The sequence below is a fragment of the Seriola aureovittata genome, chromosome 2, assembly GCF_021018895.1.
Source record: "Seriola aureovittata isolate HTS-2021-v1 ecotype China chromosome 2, ASM2101889v1, whole genome shotgun sequence".
NCBI classification, from domain to species: Eukaryota; Metazoa; Chordata; class Actinopteri; order Carangiformes; family Carangidae; genus Seriola; species Seriola aureovittata.
Genome location: NC_079365.1, coordinates 20685027 through 20708304, shown reverse-complemented (window position 1 = coordinate 20708304; position 23278 = coordinate 20685027). Strand labels below are relative to the sequence as shown.

At 41.1% G+C, this 23278-nt stretch overlaps 1 protein-coding gene across 2 annotated transcripts in view; it reads right to left on the bottom strand.

The window, feature by feature from the left end:
* LOC130175752 (neurexophilin-4) overlaps positions 1-23278 on the bottom strand; it is a 115660-nt gene that overhangs the window by 66167 nt on the left and 26215 nt on the right. For both annotated transcript variants that reach the window (XM_056386301.1, XM_056386291.1), the window contains exon 4: positions 21346-21457. The gene's annotated coding sequence lies outside the window, so the exon portion shown is untranslated. The remainder of the gene's footprint in view (positions 1-21345; positions 21458-23278) is intronic.

Genomic DNA, 23278 nt, shown 5'->3' with positions numbered 1-23278 from the left:
GAGAACTTTGTGGGAGGAGAAAAGAGGAGCAGAAAAGGCACACAGAGGAGTGAGGTGAAAACAGCAAGATAAAGAGAATCTTTTCATTCATTGTCTGATGCCATGCTGTCACACCACAGTTGTTTCCCTTTTTACTCTGCACACAGACAGTCACACACTGTTAGCTACATAGGAGAACAGACACAAAGAGGTGACAGACATGCATGAAAACACACGTCAGGGATTTTTTTTTTCATTCTATCTTAATATAGCACTCACAATATGTATATTGAAAGAGTTATAAGTAACTGTTATAGTTCCCACTGTCCAAACTGGCCCTGAAATGATCCCTTTCTAACACTATTATAAAGTAAGCAAGGGGGGACAAATCCACAGTCCTTGTTTTGTGCAAAAATGCATTCTAAAGTTCAACCAAAGCTAATTCAGATGGGAGACAAATTAAATGAAAAACCTGAATAAATTAGTGGAGAAACATACCAAATACATATGCTTCCACACAGGTTCACTGCATGGTACAATTAAGCGATTAACATCCAGTCATGTTCAGTGGCGTGTATGAAAATGCTGAGCGGGCCCAGGTGATGAAGCAATGAAGGGCTTGCCTTGCTCGTCCCGACAGCACAGCACTGGTACAGACATTTGTTCCCAAATGTCCAAAAGATGAATCTTAATGACTCTGATGATCCTGTGACTTTTCCTCCAGCACCATCATGAAGCTGACATTTGTGGTTTTGAGTTATATGTCTCAATAACTACTGGATGGATTTCCATGAGATTTGGTACAAAGGCTCTCATTGGGAAGAATTGTAATCACTTGGTTGACCCTGACGTTTTATCCGGTGTCATCACTTACTCAATATTTCATGTTTGGTTTACAACTAAAATACCAGAATGACATTTCAATCAGACTCAGATGGTGAACAAGATGTACCTTGCATTTAGCCTAAATACAAGTAAAGCCATACAGCCACTTGCATGGCTGTAGACTCCAGGGGCCACATGCATAAAACTCTGTGTAGATTAATGACTAAAACTATATGTACACACAAAACCAGAAATATGCATACACATTCTGTTAGTCAGAATTATAAAGTCGCATGGCTCCACTTTATAAATCTCACTCATTGAAAAATTGGGCGCATTTCCACTTCCACAATTAACCATAAATGGATGAAGACACTTGCTTAAGTCAGTTTGCATAAAAAAAACACTGTCTGTGCCACAAGTTATTAGGCATGGCACAGAAAAGAAAGCCGAGAAAAAAGCACAATTTCACCAATTTTGAAACTGAGGCGCTTACAAGTGGGAGTCAAAAACGTGCATCAGTACCCTGTAGTACAATCAGTCCAAATGTAAAGTCCTGCTTCACTCTGAACTTCATTTATTGGAACTAGAGACGTCTAGAGACTAGAGACATTCGTGAGGTACACACATTCTCACCACACATTATGTGTTTATAAATACCAACTTATGTGCGGGAAATGGCGTACGCATGGTTTTTGTCTGTACGCATCATTTATGCATCTGGCCCCCGGTCTTATTTTGCATTACTATCCCTACACTGCAGCTCAACAAGGAAACACAAATGACTTTCACTTTGGAAGATTCCTGATTCAACCAATTCAGATTGACGAAGCATCATGTTAGCTTTAGCTGAACTTTAAACTAAATGTGGATTTAGTCACTTTCATTTGACTCGTTACAAAGGAATCTTTTCACACCAATAACTTGAGTATTGCATTGAGGTAGATTTGAAAAACACGTATATGTTAATACAATCTCCCACTTTTCATTACATTATCTCCGCCTGCATGCAGCTTGCATGGACTCCAGCAGGGCCAGGAACAGTTGGCGGACCATCCGTGCCACTATTCTACCTCTAAACCTCCCTCAGTGCGGTCAAACCCTGTGTACTCTACCTGTGTGTTGATAGACACTCCATGTCAGCGCCCGTGCCCCGGGTCAGCTTACGCCTTCTCTCTCTTACCCACCGCACAGCCGCGCGACTGTCTGCAGCCTCACAAAGCAATGGAGTAATGAGTCCCATGACAGTCCGCTGGAATAGGCTCTGAATAGGTAATGATGGAGTCTGAAGGTGTTGGGAACACTGGCTGTGTCTGATCGGAGGTTATAATGCAGTCTAGGAGCATTCCTCCCTCTGCTTGTCCGTGAGAGTTGTGCTGGCACAATACCTCCTATCTAAAATTTATTGTATAACGCCGCATGCCTGTGTTAGAACCGTGTTCCCCGCACACTGCCCATCAAATCATATTCTGATCCCTTTCCCTGGTTAATGGTCTGTACATACAGTCCTCCTCCACATGTATGCTATACATGCTGCTGGGCTCATAATGGGGAGAAGGACGGCAAGACAGACAGCCACTACGATGCTTTATATTCAGAGGCGGTGGAGCCCAGACAAAGACTAACTGACTGGCTGGACTGAGGAACCTTGGGACCTCAACTGACACTTCTTGTGTTACATTCAAATGACTTGTGTTAATGTGCTATTCTTTGCAGCTCCAGTGACGCGTCTTATTGTGTTTGTGTGCGTGCGTGAATGTGTGTGTGGCACATGACTTTGTGCGCCTTTCTGTCCACCTGTCTGTATGTTTTTTGGTCTGGCCTCATGTATTTATGTATTTATGCTTGGAGAGAGGCTGCCTAGTGGTGCCTAAGGCATAATTAAAGCCCAAGAGTCCGAGCAGAGGAAAAGTTCTGGGAGGTGAATCAGAAACAGCAGCGACTGGCATACACTGACAGACAGGAGTGGACAGTCATCTCTGCACCGTGCAGCTCTGGGGGCGACTGGACCCATAAAGCTCTATTCCTCCATCTCATCTGCGGCACTAGACAGAAAGATAGGCCGCATATTCCAATTATGGCTTATCTCATCATCATCGTTCTTCTGTCTCGTTTTGCTGCCCTTGAGATTTCACCCTTGTCATCCAACTGGTAATCAGAGTTCGGAGAGTTACATTTATTACTGTACCGTCACGTGTCTGTGATTAGCTGCTCAGTGTAACTGCTGCTTGCTCTTTCTCTTTAGGTGGTTTACCTTTGGATTATTTTGCCTCCACAGTCCATACGCAATTTCTATACCTATCGATTAAGTGAGAGTAACAATGTACTTCAGAGCCGTGGACTGGAAAGAAAGCAGAATCATTGGATACATAAATTGTGCTAAACTCATGAATTCTCACTGCAGCCACGTAGCTTGCTTTTGAGTGAACCAAATTTGGGAATCTGCACTACGAAATATCGCAGATTTTGCGGTGGACCTGCGCCAACGATTGTAAAGTTATGAATTATCTGACTTTTATGTGTCCATGTATTATGTATGTAATTATAGCATAGGCTTTTTTTTTTTATTAAATCACGTTTCTCACGCACAGTAACATGCTGCTCTTTGATGCTCATTAAGCATATGAACACCTGCTGTAGCTGGAAATGCTGCGCTGAGGTGCTGAGCAGATGAATAAAACAGTTGTTCATCACCAAGAAATATCTTTAACCACGTGCCTCCTTCTTACACCACCACGTCTCATTTTTATTTCCTCGAGTATTAAATGCATTACTAAAACATTTCCTCAATGGTACCTTGACTCTTCCTATGTAAGTGTCTGCTGAGGTCACGAGCTTCATATGAGGGGGGTTTAATCAGGACACCGACACAGAGCGGCGAGAAACCTGAACACCACAATGAGGTTTTTCAGCTTATGTCAGCATGATCAACAAAAGGTATGGCAAGGAGAAGAGGAGAGGGATGGTAAAGGAATGCATAAAAAATACTAAGAGCCTGTCAGCCATAAATCTTATGACTCCTTCCTCGATCGAGTGGCTGCAGAATGGTTGCAGGGGGCTTTACCCCCTCCTCCCCATCTGCTAAACGCCTGTCTGTTGTGGTGCAATAGGTGTGAGCGGCAATGTGCGCATGGAGGTAAACACACACATGCATGTGTGCAAGTGTTTCTACTCATCTTGGGTGGGGTTTGCGAGGGCCAGCTGGTACGGGGATGAAGATTGTCCCCCCCAACACACTGTGCAGGGACCCATTCAGGTCACCTCATGCTATTGATCAAGGTTAACAGAAGCGGGGAGCTCACTAACTGGACAGAATCACTGTGCAAGGTCTTTACACCACAGTAAGCAGCCGCACACAGTTTAGGCAACTTGCTTATAGGGTCATGTATACACACTGATGCTCTTTATCCACTGCCCCCCTCTCTCTGTAACTGTCTCTAGCTCTCTCTTTCTCATACATCTATATATATACACACACACACACACACACACACACACACACACACACACACACACACACACACACACACACACACACACACACACACACACAGTCTGAACTTGAGAATACAGACATTTTTCATTGTCAGGAACCTGCTTGAGGAAAAACACCAATGGTAAGGTCTGCTGATTTCAGCAGGATAGGGATTTAAACATCATACCTGCATGGCATTGTTAGTGTGAGAGCCTCTTTCCTCTGCTTGATAAAGTCATCCATAAAAATATAATTATTCTTTTTCTGGGTTCTGGCAGCTGATGTTCGGCTCTAGTGGTGAACACATCAAAAGGGCAGTGGAGCCCAAATCCCCACTGTGCTTTAACTGACTAGGGATAAAGCACATTGACCCTGTTACATTTGTAGATAAGACTCGGGTCAAATACAAGCAGCAACCATCACGGCTGAATGGAGAAGTCAATGTGAATGTGTTAAGATACACCCTCTCCCTGTGGGTGGTGGAGTTCTGGTGCATCTTTCTGGCGATATGAAAATTACTTCACTGTTTCATCTGTTTCAGGCTTCAAATCATGGCTGGGTGAAAATTAAATATTACTGTTTATCGACTTCCAGTGGAACTGTATCATAATGATACTGCATAATCATATTCTGTCGTCCAAATTAAGATTTCTAAACATATTAAAATACTCTGCTTTGAAAACTTATTTGTATATTATATCTTTTCCATAAAAAGAAAAAAAAACATATAATATAGTTATAAGAATCCACAATATGCATATATTTTTCATTTCAAACATTTAACTGCTGGACACAGGATGTTTTTCTTTAAGTCCATTTTCTGTGTACGTGCACTGGAGATTTCAAGCTCCTACATCACCCTAATGTAAGCAGCATACTGGTCATGTGATGACACAAAATCACGCTCGTATGAAGACGCCTTCACTCAGATTAAAGCTGAGCACAGAGCAACAAGTCCTCCAGTCTAAAAGATTATATAGAGTAGGTCGTTTCTCCCGACCCTCTGATATGACCCAGAGCAGCATCTCTTGAATTAGTGCCCCTACCGGCAGCAGGAGATATGCCACAGAAGGGTCATGGTCATCTTCGTCATGGTTACAATAAGAAACACACGGTTAAGGGTATAGTATGACCATGTTTATAGGTAAAAGAAACAACTTTGACCGTCAGTCTGAAACAGGATATGAACAGCGGTCTCCTGTGCTAAAGTCCAATGTTTTGTCGACCCATTGATCCACCCCCGACTTCCTCACAATGCAGACTTCGTTCCTATATAACATCCTCTGCCTCCTTTGCTCCTGTCGTATTTAGTCCGGCCACTTGAGGGTTGTGTCACTCAAAACTCGTCCTTTTTGGGTATTTGCTGAAAAGACTGCTGTCTCACACGGCCTCTAAATGTCGCTTAACAGTAAAACTTAACTATAACTGTAAGCTGCTTGTATAAATAGTGTTTTTGTTTGTTTTTGTTTGTTTTTTTTTTTAAATGGGAGAACAGTTTTCCACAGAAAGATTTTCCACCATTGGTAGATACATGTGAAAGCAACCTTCTACTGTAAACTCTGCATCCCGAAGGTCAAACATTCAACAACAATAAGCAAGATACATTTTTGATTGGAGGGGGACATCAGAAAAACAACTGCTTATTGTACCATAAACTTATATTGTAATTTTCTACATGATGTCGACTTGTTTTCAGAACCGAATGCTTAACTGGCATTTATAATCTAATCTATGCTTGCTGTTACTGGTATTGATTTTTTTTTTTCCATATAGTAGGTACCATCCATTTAGTAGCATTTTGAAAGCAAACTCAATGAGCATTTACTTTGTCATTCTCCACCCACTCTCTCCTTCCTCTGCAGCGTTCCCTCAGCACAACTCTGGTTAGTTGAACCCTCATGCATGAGTGCTGACCTTCCTGTGAGGATATTTGGGAAAGAGGGGCCAACGAAATTCTACCTGTGTCTCCTCTGGATTTTCACAGTCATCGTATCTTAATCAACCTGTTTATCTCAAGGTAGAAGTACTTGCACGGTTGTCGTTCCTTTGTGAGTTATGCTCCTCTGCCAAGTTTGAATACTTGATTTCACCCTCTTCATTGTGAGAGGAAAAAAAAAAAAAGAAATCCCTGCTCAATTACTTACACATGCCCTTTCCTGGGCCCGTTGTCTGAGGAGAACTCTGTTCCTTAACCTTTATCCAGTGATGTATGAGCTTAGAGGAGTGGCTGCAGGCCTGTGCATCCATAATGTCAGAGAGGAGTCGAGTATGGCACAGGAGGAGTGAAAAAGCCATAAACAGGACTGTTATCTTTTTAATTGGCTTTAAATAATTAAAAACATTTTTAAATGTGCACAATCCAACTCTTCTCCTTCTAACTTCTCTGACTCAACCCTCCCTTTCCTGCTTTTTTTTCTATTGCACATTCTGTTAAATGACTGTTGGTCAGCCAAAACAAGCAATTTGAAAATGTCACGTTGGGCTGAGGGAAACTGTGAAAGGCACTGCGATATAACTGAAACAAAATTAATCAATAGATTAATTGATAATGAAAGCTGAGTGACAGCTCTACAGGTATCTTCCTCGTGACCAAATCAGCACATACCCAGTGCTTTAGGATGACGCTGGTGACAGGCACGCTTATGACATGAAGCGTGATTATCTATCTGTATTGGTAAAAGTTTTATTTTTACTTAAATATACAATAGGGTCGTCAGTTTATTAGGTACACAGTTACATCTAATGCAGTTCAAGACAACAGTCCTGCAATAAATCTTATATCTTATAATCTTATAAATCAATGAATATAATGTTCAGTCAAGTTTATGGTCATTTTGGAGGCTGCTGTTACATTGACAGGTGTTTCTTTTATTTTTTCCACCCTATTTATGTCAATGAGATAAATAACAGAAACACCTCTCTGTATAATGTAATACAATTAAACAGCTTCCAAAATAAAATAAAATAAATGAATCAACACCTCTTTTTATACACATTATAACTAGATTATAAGCTTCATGAAGGGAGGATTTATTGTACAAAGATTGTCTTGGTTTTCGCTGGGTGTGATTTATAAACTGTCCAGTAGTGGTTCCTGTATGGACAGTTTATCCCCAAACATTAAGTCCCTCTGCAATAAGTCAAAGCACTGAACTCCTCACACTAACTAAATAATGTTTGTATTTCCTACATTTCCTGACTTTGCACAGTGTTCGATATCTATAATGTTTGTTTTGTTATAATCATAAAGATGCATGTGGGGATACAGTCTCTGAAATTTGTGCGTGTTTTTTTTTTTTTTTTTGGAGAGATACATACTCACCTACCAGGCAAGCATACATTCGCAGCTATAACAGAGGCTTATCATTTGGAGGCAATTTCACACCATTCCACCCCTAATTGAACAGTCTGTTTGTTACACTTCCATTTTCCCCTCTCCGCCCTCTTGGCGAGCCTGTGGGACAGGCCTGAGAAATGACACTCTCTGCGTCTCATTGAGCATCCTCGAGCTCAAACAAAGCTCATGGAGCCGCACACAGAGGCCACGCATGGCCGCCTTGACTCATTGCCTCCACTTTGTCTGCTTGTGAAGTAACGTGTGGCAGACAAAAGGAGGGACGGAAGCGAGGGAGGGATTGGTTGGGATCGGCTCGAGACGAATCTTCTCACATCGGTTACATCAAGGCCATTTTTTTTTTTTTTTTTAAATCTGTGGTGATAATATAAAACATAATGAATGGTGTGTACCATCCACCCACCCTCCGTCCTTTTGTGTGTCTAACTAAAGGTCAATATTTTCTATTTCATAAGAGAAACGCTACCACATGTATCAATGCTAAGAGTGAGTGAGACGACGAGCCTGCAGTCAGTGACCCCCTTGTTCGTTAACCTAACAAATATCCCTCTAATTGGGAGATGTTTGAGTGTTCATCAGCTTGAGAGGAGAGAGGCAGAAAGTCACAGAAATACTTAATTGGGCTACTGATTGGCCAGTGCTAATTGAAGGCGAGTGGAGAGGGGGCGAAGAAGTGGGAAAAAGCAGAGCACAGGGAGGCACGAAGGGAAACAGGGGGCTGCCGCTGACGGGAACGGTACGACACTTCTGTGTAGTGTGAGATGTTGTTCCAATTAAAGCCACTGAGGATCTGTCTTTCTCTTTGCCTCTCGCTCTCCCTATGTCTCTCTGCTTGTTAATTACTGGTGGGAGTTTTGAACAATCTGCTTCTGAAAACAAAGTGTATGCTATTTTCTTTAAAAAAAAAAAAAAAAAAAAAAAAGAACAAAACACACTTAGTGCAGATATGCTTTTGGTGGCTGTGGAGAGGGGACGGGAGGGAGGGAGGGGAGGGAGGGAGATGAAAATTTATAAATGTTCGTTGGAACTTTCTGCAGCTGAAAGGTGATGATGCTGATGATGGTGATGATGACGAGGATGATGAAGAGGGAGGAGGCTGTTGATGATGACAGAGACAGTTCTGTCAGAATACTCTGCGTCTTTGGTCGAGACTGTAACAAATTGTCTCTCTAGAAATTACCCTGCCTCGCCACAGAAAGCCATGTTCCTGTTTCTGAAGTTGCAAAAAAAAAAAAAAAGTATAAGAAAGCTAAAGACAATCCAGCCTGTAATTATGTTCTAATACTGCTGTGTGAACTTGGAAAGATAACAGTGAACAAAAAGAGCAGTGTTGTTTTAAAGCTCATGGAAATCAATTACTGAGATAATCCAATGGGTTTTAAAGTGGATTGTAAGCTAAAGAAGGAGAATCTTCTCAGTCCTTAATGCAGCTATAATCAATATCTTAATGTTAAAAATGACTCAGTTACAAACCCGACTTTGCAGTTCCCCTCAGAATTTTGTAGCATCTTTCAGCTCATCGTTTTTGTTTTTCTCGCTTTACTTCATCACATTCACTGCTCTCATCAGCATCATTTCAGGTAGCACTGAAAAATTATTTTAAAAACACACTCTACACTTCCTTACCAGCACCAAACAGCAGACAGACTCAGTTGGCGACCGGCTAGATCTTAATCAGTGGAAATTAAAATAGAGCTCAAAAGAAAATGAATATTGAACAAGATGAATGATAATGCTGCTCCGTATCTTCTTAGCAACTGTTTGCTAACATCAAAGTAAAAGATGATTGTATGCCGGTGTTGTACGTATAGCTCGTTTCTGCTGCCCACAAGTGGCCAAAAAATAGTTAATGCACATTCAAATGCACATTTCATCCTTCAGTTTATTTAAATAAATAAATTTAAAAAAAAATACCAGATTTTCAACAGACAGCCACAGTAGATACCCGAAGAGATGGGACGTAGCTTTTAAATCCCAGAAGTAATCTTCTGTCTGCTAATTAAAATTTGATTCAGGTACACAGTTGACACAACAGGGTGTTCACAGGACAGTGATGCTATCTGGCATTTCTAAAAATGTAAACATTTAAATTAGGCCCTTTTTGGCTCAGAAAGGAAAAACACACAGTTTGATATGCATGTGATACTCTGACGTTGGTACAAATGCACCACTCATGTCCCTAAAAGGTAAAAAAAGAATAAAACTAAGCAGCAGTGCTACCAGTCTATTTTTAAGTCTGTTAGCAGTACACCATCATTAATCTTTACCACCAACTGTTGACAATACAGAGATGGTACCAATTATACAGAAGTCACTACGGCTAATGTCATGATGATGAAGATAAAAATTAGACCTTAAGATTTGCTCAATAAAAAACACAGCTTGGATGGGAACGTGCAAGCACAGAGACATGTGTGTGCTTCATCCCTGCCACTGGGTTTTCTTGACTCCGCTGCCTCTCCATGTGGATCTAAGTTCACTGTTGACCTTAAGAAACTCGCCAACAGCCACTGATCCTTTTCCAACAGCCTCGGATCTCATAAAAGACCTTTCCAACAACAGACCACTTCTTATAATAATCCTGTCGGCTTCTCTACCCCAACTAGTCCCATTCCTCCCTTCCTCCTTCCAGCTAACTCACCCACATTTTGACCTCACCCCTCTTCCCGTTCGCTTTGCTCCATCTCTCACTCTCTCCATCTCCTCCAACATCTCCCCCTCTTCTTTCCTCCCCAGTCCTTCACATCCCCCCTCCCCTTGTTTCAGAGGCTGTCTGGTATATGATGAAGTGCACATATTGAGAGACTCTGGTTCCCATCTTCATTTCCTTTTATCTCCCGCGTTTGGAGTGTCAGTGTTATTAATGCAGGCCCAGGGTCCACAAAAGGGAGAGAGACCCCAGCAAAGACAGAGAATAAGTGAGAAAGAGAGAGAGAAGAAGAACTAGAGAAAGACAAAAAGGTGGCACATGGACTTCCACCAGCAGAAAATACACAAGTAAGAGTAGGAGAGGAGGAAGAGGTGGTGTCATTGTGTGATTTATTAGATGGGTTTCATTAGGCAGCAAACAAAAGGTCAGGGAACCTTAACGTGGGCTTTAGCAAATGATGGAAAATGCAAACAGTCGTAAGTATTCTTAGATACAATTAACCTTTTCCCTTCTCTCAGGGTTCCTCCTTCTACCGCTCTCTTGTCCTTCCTCTCATTCTGCAGCCTGAGTGAAGCAGGTTTCACTGACGGGGGCTGTCAGCAGCTGCTCTTACCTGACACTTATTAGGCTGTAATTTTGCACTTTTTGATTTCTTTCCTTTTTCTTTTTCTTCCCTCCCGCCCTGTTTCTTCCACTCTCTCGCTCAGCAACTAGGCTTGGCCCTGTGAAGTGACCTGTGCTTTGGCGTGGAATATTTTCCCCCTGCTAATTTGCAGACAAATCAGAAGCTATCCATTCTTTCAACACGCGAGCATTTTCAAGACGCCAGTAAAGGCTGGTGAAGTGTAACTTCTACAGTACAATCGCCACATTCAGACACTATAAGGCTGTGTTCTGTTGTAGGTTTGTATTTCCACTCAAATGTCAAAAGGCTCTGACTGTTTTCCAAAATATATTAAAGTCAGCTCAGTGGTATCTGCTGCACTTACTGTGGGCCTCTTGCACTCGGGGAACTTGACATGAATGTGAATGAGCACATTTTCTTTTTATTATACACGTTTAGTGAAAAGGACCTAAAACCTCACCAACACTAAATAATGGGTCAGTCAAAAGAAAAAAAATCCAGCAATCACACATGGTTCAAGTGTAGCTCTGGTGAGTGGCTCTTCAACTTCAGTCATTTTACAAGAAAGGTTAACCAAAGTACTTCTATTTAAAAGTAAATAAATAAATAAAAAATTATTCTTCCATATACTGCAAATTAAAGTGTTTTGAAAATGTTTTAATTGATGTATAATTGTTTGAGTGATTCAAGTCTACTTACCTAGACGAGTGTGAACCCACTCACTGAAAACTCGCTGCCTTTGCTCTAACTTAACTTTAAAAGTAATCTACCAGAGTGCACAGGCAATCTACAAAGACCTTGAGGTTTGGTACGCGAGCTGGAGTCCTCACGATCCCATCCTCCCCCGCAGACCGACTAACAACTTAAATGCCTTGTGATACATTAACTGGGCAACTCACACGCCTGCACAAACGGTTACAGGATGAAACAACCACAGGGCAGTAAACAGGCTGGAGGAAATGTACTGGCGCCAATCAGGAATAATAACACAGCCAGACTTTGTGTTTCACATGAAATTCCTGGTGTTAAGTACTTGGACACTTTATTTATTGAGGTATAGGCGACCAGGGTTTTTATTACATGTAGGGCAAACAATCAAGATTTCAAGGATATCACATTTCATTTCAGGGCAGTTTAGTGCACTTGGCATTTTATGTTGACAAGACAGTTGGTGAGGACAGGATGGTTTATGGGCGGTTATGATAGAGAGATATAACTGAGTGGTTTTGGCAAAGCAGTCTAAGTGGTGGTGATGGCACCAGAAGATTTGTCTGAGAGGCAGTGCAGAGAATTTAAAGTCGACCAAATGTTGGATTCTGTAGTTACAATCATGAATGTCAGGGACTGTTTGAGTGAGGCTATTGTAATATTATAAAAAGCTCAAGTGCAGACAAATGGTGCCACTCTATACACGTATGAATATCCATTTCAAGGTTTGACTTTGATTGAAGTGAGAAGAAAATGAAGGCGATTAGGCTGAGAAATCTCTTAAATCAATGAACTTTACTTATTATTTCTTCACATTTTAAAGAACCTTACTCTTGGTGGAAAATGTGTTAATTGGGAAATAATCTTGAATACCTTACAATTTATGTCCAACACCAACGTTCACTGCCAGTGCCCCATATAGTAAGACCTAAACCACAGGTTATGTGAAATAAGCACTAACTTTCCCTGACCTTAACCATACTGCAGTTGAAATTTGCAAAAATTACAGAAAGTAAAAACTTAAAGCTGTCGTCATTGAACTTGTTTCAGGGTTTTGCAGAATTGTCCAAAATCAGCTTATGCTCGTGTACATTACAGTCTAATTCATATGTTCCTATTTCATTCACAGAGCACGTTTTATGTACAGAGCCTATATTTACATTTTCAAACATCGGCCACGCTTAAATTCGCCACAGTAAATTTCAAAAATAGATGGGTCCTGCAGAGACATCTTACACTACGTACAGTCAAACTAACTGACAACTTCCTGCATGTAAATGAACAACAGTGTTTCCTAAATGTTTCATATGCCTTCGGTACAAATTTTTACCCAAGCAGTTCTATTCCCAGTTCTATACCCAAGTCAATTCCAACTGTGCCATGAATTTCCATAAGTCATGGCTTTTGTAGCAGCAAATGTACTGGTTGCTATGGCAACCCCTGTGTTAATCAGGGAGCTAATCAGTGATGTGTTATCTTTGCTCACTCTTTTGCAGAAAAAAGCGTAGCTGTAACTGTTGTATAAAAGCCATAACACCCCTGGCAGCATTTACTGTTACCGTTATGGATAATTAATGATGGTGATAAAAACTGTCAGCACTTCAGACCTATTGATCACTGTCTGGAGGATATTATGAATTGCTGAAGCAAGTTACCAGAGCGCTATGGTATTAATCAGAGCAGAGAAAATAGAGACATCTGTGATGAAAATAAGATCGCTGGGGACTGAGGATTATGTTTTTAATGTTTGGAAGTTAAACCCTAAATATTTCCTGTAAATCTGGGATCAGTCGGGATGGACATTACGAACAAATAATGTGTGCCTGAAGGTGAATGATTTAGTGTAGTGATCACTCCAGTAGTCTGAGTTGTACACATTTTGTCAGCAAAAATAATTCACACTTTAATTCACAATTTCTAAACATCTGAAGTAGTGAAAAAAAACAAACTTAGATGACCTTGTACATAAAAAAAAAAGCAAATGCATACCATAAAAACCATTGTAATCCCCATTATTCATGGCAAGAGTACTGATAATGTACTGGTTTCCCACTGATCTAGGACCGTCCACCTCTAAAAAGGCAGTCTGTTGAACTCCACATTGCAGAAAGCCTGCGGGTTTACTGGGTTATGGATGGTCTTAAACCTCTTGCTGTGAGGCACTTCTCTGTAAGCAGATGCTGAGGTAACCGCTAACTGGCCGCTTAGATGAACATTTGTGCACGGCAGCCTCTGAAGCACCTCTGATATCATAACACCACCTGTTCTCGCCAGATCTTAAAGAAGCAGAGTGAGTGTTGTCTGTTGCACCGTCTCTCACCTCTCTGACTCACTCGCACTGCTCCTCCTCCAACCTTTGAAACTCTCCCGTTCACTTTCTGTCCGTCAGTTTCTAATGTTTCTTCACAGCACCGAAAGCAAATAAGCGGTAAGTGAAAGGGACACAGAGGAGTTAATATGCCTCTATTTGTTGAGTCTAAGTTTCCAACAAATGATTGCTGTGGTCTTTGCTCTGAAGGAGTCAAATGACAGTTTGTTTGGCAGCCTCCTCTGTGACTCATTTACACTTCACCACTTCATCTCAGTAGGATACATATATCAAAAGAGCGCAAGTGTAAATGTCTCCAAGAAGCATTTGAGACACCAAATTACAAATGTGACTGAGAGTTTGTGAAGACAATAAATCTTTTGCTTCAGTTCATAAATGTAATTCATCCATGTGTTTGTGGATGGGTATTTTTCTTCTTGTGTTTGTGGCATTTAGGTGCATTATCACCATCCTCTGAGTTGCATGGAGCCCAGAAAAACCGAGACAGACTGCGATCACATTTGTGATTTGGCAAACAGAGTCGCATATATTTGTGGCTAAGTGTAAATTAACGCGTATTAAATCTCATCTGGATCTGGACTGCGAAATGAGACACTTGAACCGACAAGTGTAAATGGAGCCTTAGTGTTGCTGTGTGTGGGAGCTCTAGCTGCCAAACTTGATACAGAGTATAGTATACACACAAACACCACACACACATTCACACACAAACACTTAAAAATGGCCCTTATAATATTGCTCAAATGATGATAACATATGTTTCACATATGTTCATCCGGTATAATCTTAATTTCCCTAATCTTCACTTCAAATAACACAAACACACACTTTCATTTTATCGACACCTCGTAGTTACACCCTGTAAAGCTTCACTTTTCGTTGCCTGGTGTGCTGTCTTAACAGCACTTCATAGATGTGTTTACTGTAAGCATCTGCTTTAACGTGCTGTGATTTTTTAAGTGAGAATTATTAAGCAAAAACGGGGGGGGGGGGGGGGGGGGAGAAAAGGAAAAAGCTAATTGTAGCAGTGCTACAGAAATAACAAGTTGTTGTGACTACTCTTAGTAATGAAGAACAAGCACCCAGCTGTGTTTCGAGGGTGGCCGCACATCAATAGTGTTAACATTGCTACTCTTTCTCATACAGTTTTGATGCTATACTGGACGTAGTTTCAGTAATTCTTTACTTTGTGCTGCCAGCTTTGTCGCCATGCAGTAAAAAATAAACAGCGACAGTTGTCAGGTATTAACGGTTACGGTCTAAATGAGCCGTTTGGATTAACACATTATTATTTTTGATTCGTGATGGAGACACGCAGATATTCTTCAGGATCTAGCTGTTAATCAAAGATGATCTTTGACCTTGAATGAGGGAGCTGCTCTTTTTATTTTACCAACAGATGACAGACAGAGATGGCATGTCATCCTTTGTGATCAGTTTCGCTACGCACTAGTTGATTGTCTAAACAACAGTGTCGGACATTTGGCTGTGTGAAATAACACACTGTCCTCTAGCCTAATGTCAAGCCTCAGAAGTCTTAGCCTCTTCTTCTCCTTTAATCTGTTCTGCCATTTCACGTTGAAAGCTAGTTATTGTCTTATGATGTTAATCAGATTTACGCTACATTGCTGTTACTTATAAGAAAATCTCCACAGAACAAAAAATGTACAGTTTAGCACATTAAGTCAAAAATTAAAACACCTGCATTTTAAAAGTACTTTACTCAATCCAAATCCACAAAGACCCATCAACAGAAATTCACTATATCTTTTACAAGGTGTGATTTCAAATTTAAAAGTATCACCGTATGAGCTTGTTGTTCAGTGCCAACCAACACCATTCACAACTAGATTTATAAAGTATATATTTTTTGGGGCTTTTATGCCTTTAATGGACAGCACAGTGGAGAGTGACAGGAAACAGGGAGGCAGAGAGAGGGGAAATGACATGCAGCGAAAGGCCGTCCGATGCGGGATTCGAACCGGGGCCAACTGCAGCGAGGACTGTAGCCTCTACACATGGGGCGCCTGCTTAAACCACTACGCTACACGACGCCCCCACAACTAGATTTATAAATAAGGTAACAAATAAGAGGGAGGTAAGGTATTATAGGTGAACTATGTGCTTTCACAGTGGTCCTTTGCAAAATATCACGTCTTTTCAGTTTCTGTTTAAAAGTGACTGGTGGAGTGTTACCTTCCTCTCATATGTATAGCTGGTGTATGCATATCTGTGCTTACTTGTGTGTGTGGCAGCAGCAGTGACTTGTCAGCGATAGGGTGACAGATGGGAGTGTGTCCATCTGTGTTTTTGTAAATGCACACATGGAGAGTGTGTGTGTGTGTGTGTGTGTGTGTGTGTGTGTGTGTGTGTACTCTGTGTGTGAAGCTGTGCAGTGAAGTGCTAGGTGACCTTTCGGGTGGTGTAGAGGTGGGATCACTGTGACAGTGTGACAGAGCGGGCCTCAGCCTTCCTGTAATGGATGAGCACTCTCAAGGTGAACACCTCTACTTCCTCTCTTTTCTCTTCCCCTTCATCCCACGCGTCCTCTTTTCCCACTGAGACTTGCCGCATGTGGCCTATCTCCTTTGGTTGTTTTTGACCCACTGTGTGTGAGTGATGCTCCCCTGTTTCTTGGCGTTCGCTGTTATGTTTTGTATTTTTACAGTGTTTTTGTCGAGCTGCTGTATGTATCATTAAATAAGACAAGAGCATGTCTCATCCCAAAAATGTGTCAGAGTAACACCTAGCTAGTTTAAAATAAGAAGTTTAACACATTGCAGTCTGTGTTTGATCGCTTCATTATCAGTTACACTAAATTACTACCTATTCTGTTATATCCCACAGAGCTTATCCTGTCAATTGAATTTCTATAGTGCTCCAACAGTCTAGCTGACACTGCCCTTTCAAGGAGAGGATTTATGATAATAATGTTGAAAAGGCACACACTAATCCCTCAGAGAGCGGAGGTGGGGATGGGGTTTTGGGTGAGGGGGGGGCGTACAATCTGTTCGTGTTATTGATCTAAGCTGAGGGGACACGCATGGCAGGTCACAGCAACATACTTGCATGATATTGATGGGTGGGTAAGCAGCCGGCCACCCACATCTCTGAGAAATGGACCTGCTGTTCTGTCCTTTAGCCCGAGCACACTGTGGGAGACTGTGTTCTTCTATCGTGGAGACACAGGCGCTGGCAATGGGCAAAAAGTACGACGGCCAACAGTACTGCTTGATATCACATCACTTGTGCCAACATACAGTATGTCTGACTAAAACAAGACGTGAACCCCAACTTCTTCACTTCCTCGAATGTGTTTCATCTGGGTTCTACTGAAAATCACAAGCATGAGGCCAGGGACTGTTGTGGCACTAGCTGACATCCTGCAGCGACTTGGTGGCAGAAAAACTGAATTCTTTAAGCAGCGTTGTTGATGAAAAAGCTGTGTTCAATGTGGATTAATCGCATCATGCAATACCCTATCTGCTTGATCAGGTCAGTTTCTGTGCCAATATCAACATAGTGGATCGGATCAGCATATCCTGAGTTTAAACATGGGCATAATGTGGAGATGCTGCGTGTAAAAAGAAGAACAAGAACATGGCCTTTGTCCTCAATAATAGTCCAAGGTGAACAGAGAAGGTAAAATATACAGGGGATGATGAGATGGAGAGAAAATAATTTAGAAACATTTAGACAGAGAGAAAAAAAATGATTGTAGCGCACAAGACAACAAAATGTCTGATTCCATAATGTCAGTAAATGGGCTTTAAAACTGCACTCACAAATCAGAGTGAAAAACTACAGTCCTCATGTGAAACATCCTTTTTTAATTAACTGCATGTGACAAATATTTGTATCTCTTTTACTGCAATGTAATCTGAAATAATATAAATTGTGCATAAGTCTTTTGTTTGTTTCAAGCATCAGGGGATTTTTGACTAAACTGACTACAGACTAAACACAGCAAGCTCGGCCTAGCTGTGAGGTTCAGCACAAAATGACCATCTTATCAGCTCGATGTCACTTCAGCTCCGCAGCTACAGCACATCACTCAAAGGTAATTGAATATGCAGCGGTTTTGCCTTTAATTGTCCAATATGTTACTGTAAACAAGTCTAACGAGATTAGCATTTACACCCACTGATATGAGAAATTTGTTATACATATGTGCTCTGTAGTCATTGAGTTAATTGTCAGATCATTAAACGTTAATGACATGATTAGGCCGACGCTCTAGCTGCTTCAGCACAGCACACGAGCCCTTGCCCTGAACTGGGAAACAGCAGAGCGATTCAAAGAAGATTGCATTTGTGACAAACACCATTCCCCACTCATCCATCATGCTTGCAAAACTTAGACATTCATTATAAAGTTTGCCGATGGATGCGGCTCGTTCTACTCGGCCATTCATTTTTTAAGGCCCGCTCTCTCTCTCTCCCTCTCTCTCGCTCTCTTTCGCTCCATCCGCTCTTTCCATCTCCATCATTGTACCTCTCACTCTCTCTTTTGCTTTCTCTGCGTGCGTACAGTGCGGTGTGAATGAGTTTCTCTTGTTCCTCCTCTCCTACTGTGGACTGAAAGATGCTGAGCAGCAGTGTAACAAAAGGAGGCAGTGCATTAATTAAACACAGCAATTTGCTTTCCTCTCCTTTTTGTTGTGGGGACAGCGCCACTAAGATTGATGAAGCACTGTCTTATACACAAGAAGCCCACTACATCTATATCTGAGGTTGATTGTGATGGAACACCCATTAAATAGCCAGTATGTATTAAGATGTCAGCTTTTATATTATAAACTGTGTTGGTCTGTTCATTCATATTTTATTTCATTTATTAATCTTTCTTTTTTTTTTCCTTTTTTTTTTTTTTACCAACCACTCTTTTGCATGTAAGCATATTTGTTTGCCAAGCAGCAGTCATGCTAATAGTGGCTTTGCAAGCGGTGCTACAGCGTAAGTTTTTCCAGAGCAAAATCAAAAGGGAGATGAGGGAAGAACAGGAGACAGATGGAATCAAGCTAAATATACTTTTGTGAAAACGCGGGTACAATTTTAATTAGTTTGGTAAATTTGACACTGCAGTCTCACATTATGCACAAATGTGATAACAAACATTTACTATGTCTCTGAATGCTTTAAAATCAAGCATGGAGGACAAAAGAGTAAGACATCTGGACTGTTAATGGTAGATAAAGGGAGGAGAAGGGCTAAAAACTGCCATGGAAGTGCAAAAGGAGCCCTAGAGGGTCTACTTATTACCTTACAACCCTGTATGGATTTCACATTGAAGGCCTGTAATGACCATTTAATGAAGGCTTTCATCAACAACATTCACATCTATTACAGCTTATTATTAAATGAGTCCCACAGGGATTTGTCTAAAGGAGGCAACAGAGGCAATGTCCCAAGTGAAGAGGTCCACTTCTGGTGAATCAGCCAACCCTCAATTCTTGAGGCCAATGCAGATCTTGATATTTAAAGTTTAGTTTAAGAGTTTAAAGATCAAGTTACTACCAGAACACAGCAGAAAAGCTGTGTTTCCTTTCCCTCTCTGTTTGACAGATGTCAGAAATGTGCTCTTTCACACCTGTGTGCACACCCACAGTTGACAGTTGACATCGATGTCACAGTGCAGCGACACATCCTGGAACACACATCTACTGTATATCACCTCACAGGCCTGATAACTTAAGTGGGCTGAAAAAGGTGACTGCAAACCTTCCTCGCTTGCCCATCTCTCGCTCTTCCTCTGTGCTGTACATGCAGATGGCTGCGGAGAAACTCCACTGACCAGATCACAGAGCTCTGAGCCGTTCATCATTTATCGTAGCACACACTAAACCGGCCAGACAGCCAGAAGAAGTTGTCAGGGTACAGTAGCTGAGGTGTGTTGATGCAAATGTGATAAAACTGCAGCGTTTCTGGAGACTTAAGATGCAGCACAACGCCACTAGTGTGTGCGATTTTACACAGTAAATATTAGACATAGGTGTTCTGATGCGCATCTTACGCTAACTTGAGATGGGAATTGCTCGCATCCAGTAGAAAACGAATAAGAACAAAACTTGCAACACACCACTTTCACTGCACAGAACACACTGAAGTAATCTCACTTTGTGCAAAACAGTATTACTAAAGCCAAGTTACGAGGCACCATTTCAGCTAACACCAAACAAAAACAGTTGTTCTAGCAGGGTCCTGCATGTTGATGATGTTGGAAATCGTGTCAATTATTCCTTTCCAAAAGTTATACTTCCAGTTGCAATGAAATAGTATTCCTTTCTCTGTTTTACATTTACATCTGTTTTTTCAGGGGTTAGATATGTTTTCATAAGCAAATTAATTTGGATCAATCTAAATTGATTATTAATAGAATTTGTGCTTTATAATAAGCCTATTCCAGTTCCTGCTCTGTAATATCTGTCTGAAGATCCTCTATTCACACCATCCTATTATAAGTTGAGGTTTCTGTAGACGTCCTGGGGTCTGATGTTGCCAGTTCTTCAATAATACTTAAAATGTCCCATATTTTACACTTTTCCTGTGTTTTAAGTTTTGATATCCATAAGAAGATATATTTGTGGTTTTAAGCGCCAAAAACAGTCTCAGTATAGTTTTACATCTCTCTCTCACAAATCTCTCTGAAGCTCTAGCAAGAACAAAGTTTTTTGTGTCGGTCTCTGAGCCTCTCTTCTGATTGGCTGACTGTTTTCTGAGTGACACACAGTCAAGCCAACCATAGGTACCATGGATTGTGACTACTTTAGTACTGTAGCTTGGCAAAACTCACCAGCAAACGTAGAAGTCCACTGAGATGAGCTGAACAGTCAAATTCAGACCAAAACGCCCCGTTATTTCAGAAAAAATACAATTTAGCTACTGCTCTCTAATATTACCATCTTTGGGAAGGCTGTGCGGGGATATATCGGCTCCCTGACATCCAACGATTGTGCAGCATTTTCGCAACATTTTCTTGTCTTGTAGCTTGCGAGCTCAAGCTAGCAGGTTCCCGAAACATATCTTGTGATTCATATCAAGCTGTAACTGTTCTGCTTAAGCTTTCTGAGAAGGTCAGAGTGGAGACATGTATCCAGAGGACCTGTGATAGATTGGAAGGGTCTCAAGTCTGCTTTTTAAAGAACTGCGACCAAGACACGTACTGAGTGAGACATGGTACAGTTAAAAAACTAACACATCTTTGCCATCCCTATCATAATTTCTCAGCAGACATCTACACCGCCACTATATATCCAACATATATCTCTAGTGTAAAGACTATTTGCTTGTAGATATGTAATTAGTGACAGATACTTTGCCACGTTCTACCCGCCCCCAAGTCACTAAAGTAACACTTTAATTCCAAACGTAGTTATCTCCGAGACTCACTGAACACCCACCTCTTTCTCTGTAGTGCTGCTCCTTGTTCCTCAATTCCTTCGTTGTATTTCTCTTCTGTCCCTCTCTCACCTCTGGCCTCCCCTCGGTGCTACAGCCTCTCGCCTCTTCACTCTAATTGATAGGAGCAGACTTAGTTAAGATGTCACCTGAACACATCCACAGCCCTCAGATGTGGCGACAGCCCACCATCGACAGCCCACCCCATGCCACACATGGACTAACTGATGGTTAAATTGGTGTTGTAGGAGGGTCAGGAGTGCCTGCGGGCCTCAGGGAACATTTGACCCTTCCTGTCACACACACGCAAACTCGTACACCCTTTCACCCTTCAGCTGGTGAGGCTGAAGCACCGCAATCCATTTACTCCAACAGCAGCTCAATTAACACCTACAGCCAGTAGTGCAGGTTCTACGGGCTTTCAAGTATGCACATAATTACACATATGTACATGCATACACGGCTCACCAGAAGCATGTATTGTGACTGGTAATTGCTTCCCTAGTTCTGACCCAGCTGTCATGATCAGTGGGCTTGACCAGGTGATTAGAGAAGACAAGCAACCAAAGCCATTGATTAGAGACATCCATTCCATAGGATATAGATTTATGAGCCCCTCCACTGCACAATGAGACAGTCCAATGGGATTTCTTGTGTAAAGGTTACAAAAGGGTAGAGAATCTTCTCCTAAAGGATTTTCATTTCTAACAGGATAGAAGTGACCTTTTCAAGAAACTTTGTCAGAATAGTAAAGGATGCAGTAATTGCAGAACATGCATCTTTAAAATTCAGAGTATGGATTTCCCTGTTTTGACAGGATTGCCATATACATTTTTCTCTAGATTGAAAAACAAGTAATTATTCCTTCTTCTCTGATGAAAAATTGTCTAAAAGTTGGCAGAGGGCAGTCTAATGTATATTTACACTTACTCTTTCACTTGGCAGATACTTTTATCCAAAGCGACTTAAAAGTTTCAGTGCAGTAGGAGACCTTGGAGTAAGCACTAAGTACTAAACCTACTCATGAAGACAAAGTGCAAAGAGATCAGGTAAAGAAGAGAACGGTAAGTGCAAGTTTGGCATGTTAGGGTGTTAGAGGTGTTAGTAGAGGAGGTACTCTGAGAGGAGATGAGTCTTCAAGAGATTCTTGAAGATAGAGAGGGACGTCCTTGCTCTGATAACATTTGGTAGCTCGTTCCACCATCGAGGAATCACAAACGGGAACAGTCTCGGCTGAGATTGCGTGACAATGCCATACGATGTTGAACATAGAGTATATCTAGATGATTTAAGGAAACTGACCATTATCATCGCAGTGTTTTTACTTTACTGACCACTGGAATTAAAACATGATTACTGTGTCAATTTATACCATGTTATATCAATAACACATTTAATGCATTATTCTTAGTTATTGTATACAACTACTTCTATGTAATAAAGAAAAATATTAAATTTACTCTAGATGTCTCTGTAATAAATAAGCTACTTGGAAAATATGAATTTAAAGCATTTCAGACCTCAAATAATGTATTTCAAATAATGTATAGCTGAATTAGATGGGATCAATACTCTACAGTTGTTATTGCTGCATGGGGCAAATCAATAGACTGTAATAGAATTGTTTCTGTTGTGTTTGTGTGTAGATGATATTGTATCTGGAGAGTCATTAAAGTCTGTGAGCGAGAGAGTGTGTGTGTGTGTGTGTGTGTGTGTGTGTGTGTGTGTGCAGTATGTAAAGTAGGAACAGGTTTAATAGGACCAGACTGCAGAATGGATGCAATTTTATTACTTTTTCAGCCACCAGAAGACAAATTCATAAAATAATGCCAGGTTGTTTTTTTATACATATATATAGTCTTAAACTTGAATACCATTCATAACTTGGTTAAAACATAAAACATGTCAGCATACTCCCAACTTCCAAAGTCTATT